General features: G+C 39.8%; 1 long non-coding RNA gene across 2 annotated transcripts; it reads left to right on the top strand.

The window, feature by feature from the left end:
- Window positions 1-304: 304 nt before the first annotated feature.
- On the top strand, window positions 305-2,984 carry LOC121835269. Of its 2 annotated transcripts, XR_006077515.1 has the most exons (4): window positions 305-1,051; window positions 1,561-1,641; window positions 2,707-2,883; window positions 2,945-2,984. It is a non-coding gene; the product is annotated as an uncharacterized LOC121835269 (long non-coding RNA). The 2 variants fall into 2 exon arrangements; XR_006077514.1 differs by lacking the exon at window positions 1,561-1,641.
- The last annotated feature ends 568 nt before the right edge of the window (window positions 2,985-3,552 follow it).

Here is a 3,552-nt window from a genome sequence, read left to right as displayed (position 1 = left end):
TTCTCCTTTTCTGTTGTCATGTCTTTCGCCTTTTTTTTTCTGGTATTTTGTGCTATTTCTGCGGCTTATCACGTTCTGGAAAGCCAATCCAGATGTTGAAGAGAATGAATCCGTTTCACCTTATGTTGTACCGCAACGAAGGCTAGAAGCGCGAGCTCATAGCGTTGGCAGCGGCAAGTGGTGCACGAGAGCTTGTGCCGCCGAGATGTGCCCTAGAGCAAGGAGCTCGCGCTTGTAGCCTTTCCTGCGGTACAACACAAGGTGAAACAGAGTATAGTCGAATACAGAAGAGTTGTAAGTTTAGCGCGTGTGCTTGTCTTCCTGAGTATCTGGTATGTGATTGTTTCTCTGCGCTGTCACCGTAGAATAAGAATGACGAAAACCTTTTTGCACTACTCACGTCTAACTCCAGTTGGTTAGCTCAGTTGGCAAAGCGCTCCCCTAGAAATGGTGAGGTGCCTGGTTCGATACTACGACCAGGCGGATTGTTTCGGTCGCGCACCAGCACCTAGCTGTGTTTGGAGATTTGTGTTTGTCATTTGTCCCCCTTAATTGTTCGCCTTTTCCATGGATTATTTTCGCCATGTAATATATATAATGAAAAAACTTCAATGTTTACTGTAAATTTGAAGAATTCCACAGGAATACAATTTGGCAATATCGACTTCATCCGTTGAATTAAGAGAAATCAAATATTTCTTAATTGTTTTTTTTTTCTTTAGATTTGAATAGGGAAGAGGTCTTGGTGGTCGTTCCTTATTTATGCTGAGAGCTATCTGCTGTCACCTTCGAACGGCCCCTAGAATACTATCAGTAAACGTGTTGACTTCAACGTGAGTTTTATATCACAGATTTTCATTTCATTTCATTTATTGGTACCCTCAGGGCCCGAAGGCATTACAGAGGGGGTGGGATTATTACGTACAAGTTAATGGAACTCTCAAATCACAATCAACTTCTAGTAGTATTGATACAGCTTTTTTTAAATCAACAGGATTAACAATTGTGGCGATGGATGTGGAAAGGTGATTCCAGTCAGCAGACGTACGAGGTATGAATGATCTGTAGTAGGTATTAGTGTGGCACTGTGGAATTTCGACTTTATGTATGTGATCATTGCGTGATGATATGTAGGATGGCTCCAGTAGGAGTTTAGTCTTAAGTATAGGGTTGTGAAAAAATATTTTCTGAAATAAACTTAATCGATACAACTTTCGGCGTAAAGAAAGAGCTGGCAAGGAAAGGCATTTTTTCATAGAGGTTACGCTTGATGTACGATGGTAATTAGAAAGAATGAAACGCACAGATCTATTCTGGACAGCCTCCAAGGCGCCGACGAGGCTCTCAGTGTTAGGATCCCAAACAGCAGAAGCGTACTCAAGTTTTGGCCGGACTAGTGTTTTATAGAAAAAGAGTTTCAAAGTCGAAGGAGTCTGGAAAAAATTACGTTTTAGATAGCCAAGCATGCGGCATGCGACAGATCATGAGAACTGTCGGCCTTTATGAGCGTTTGACGCTTCATTCCCAATGTTCCTGCGAAGATTGATTCTTGGTGCGCAGATGTTATTGACTGGCATGAAATCGAAGAATTTAGAGACGCTTCCCAGACAACACCAGACATCCTCAGGACGTCCTCGAAAGGTACAAACATCCTCAAGGTTTTCAAGACGTCCTCAGGACATCCTGGGAACGTCAGTCGCTGGATCATTCTAGAAACGTCCTTTCGAGGACTTATTGAGGACGAAGTATACAAAGTTATAATATATACGTCCTCGATTTGATTGCGTTTTTAAACAAATAAATGAATGAAATAGCGGTAGTATACACAGTTCACGTTCACTGCTCAACTAAATTTCACATACAAATTATTACATGTAGTTGCGTAAGTTTAGGACATCTTTTAACTATAGTTTTGATCAAACAATTATTTAATAAAACACGGACGCACTACACTTATTATTAGTTTTGTATTTGCGCAGTATTTCGAAATTCAGTTCCATTGGCAACATTCAATCTAGGTGGCGCAAGCTACCGCCTACTACAAGGTGTACCGTTATGGCAATTATCCACCCATCCGAGAGACTCAAGCAAGCTAAGCCAAGCCAATTTTTAAACACCAGAAACCAAATAGCCAATAAACATTAATAAATAAATAATAGATAAATAAATAAATGACAACTAAAAAGAAATATAACTTAAAAAATTAAAAGAAATAATTTTTTAAGTTTCATTTTTTAATTGTAATTTATTTTCTAAAAATATTTTTTAACTTTATTTTTTTTAATTTTCTTCGTTTTATTTACATTTAGCCTGTCATTTTTTATTTATTATTTACTTATTAATGTTTATTGGCTATTTGGTTTCTTGTGTTTAAAAGTTTAAAATGTTCTCATTAACGGCGAAGGAGAAGATGATGACGATTTGAGGAAGAAGAAATTATATATCACTGAGTTGTTAGTCAGCGCTGCGAGTCTGTATATCCGCGCTGTTCCATCCATATTGATGATGGCAGCAATGCAAGGCAGGAGACAAAGGTTAGTGTGTTTTAAATGAATTCTTCTAAATAGCGGAAAGCAATGAACGGCAATTTCGACGGGAAAGATGCCGGCGCGTAAACGAATGCTTCGAGCTTTTCAACTGTGTGAAAGTAGACTCGGTAGCAAAGGTATCTTCCTCGCACGAACATTAATTGTGATTTTTTTCTAGACCATCTTAGCTTTCTGCTGTGACCGTCATCAGAAATCAATCTTTTACGAGCAGTGAAATCAAATGTTGAGTGCGCAAACAAAGCTGACGTGGAGACCATCATCAAAGTATGCCTGCGCCACGCTGGAGAGAAACTGAAAAAGCTGCAGTCAAAGGCCGCAGATGTTAGACACGATGGTAAGTTTCTCATATTACCTGTTTTTATTATTAATGCTTATGGAATTGATTTTTTCTGCAGATCCCGCTGACTATTGACTAGTGCTGGCCAAGATGCGAAGCCGGACTGCACGTCTGGTGCAGACATTGAAAAAAGTCATGTATAACATTTGCTCTGCAATAAAGTATTTCTTGAACAGTTACCTTTGTTTGCAATAATGAATGGCACGATCATGCTCATAGTTACAGGCTAAGAACATAGCGCAAAGAAATACGCAGAGGAGAAAGCCGACAGAATGCTGGAGGGGAGAGGTTTTCTTGTCTCCTTTTCAGCATTCCGCCAGCTTTCTTCCTCCTTTCCCTTGTCCTATGTTCTTAGCCTCTCACTGACTAATAATCTAGAATTAGTGTCTGAATTTCACTTTAAAATAGTGCACAACAAAGCATTTCTTTTCCCGCAGGCAGCTCTTGCAGGCATCTTCAGGTTCAAAATTCAGTTGGAGAAGACCTAGAAACAATAAAAATGAAAGCATCCTAACAGCTCAGTGAACAGCTGCACCTGCAGTGCATTGTCCTAAAAATGTACTAGAAAAATCCTTGGCTGCCCTCCTGAGGACGTTCTGAGGATGTCCTGAGGCCGGACAATAGGACGTTTTTAGGATGTTCCCAGGATTATTTGAGGACATCCTC

This window comes from Ixodes scapularis, unplaced genomic scaffold, assembly GCF_016920785.2.
Source record: "Ixodes scapularis isolate PalLabHiFi unplaced genomic scaffold, ASM1692078v2 PGA_scaffold12__126_contigs__length_90152505, whole genome shotgun sequence".
In the NCBI taxonomy this organism is placed as follows: Eukaryota; Metazoa; Arthropoda; class Arachnida; order Ixodida; family Ixodidae; genus Ixodes; species Ixodes scapularis.
This window is presented reverse-complemented; position numbering and strand designations above follow the sequence as displayed.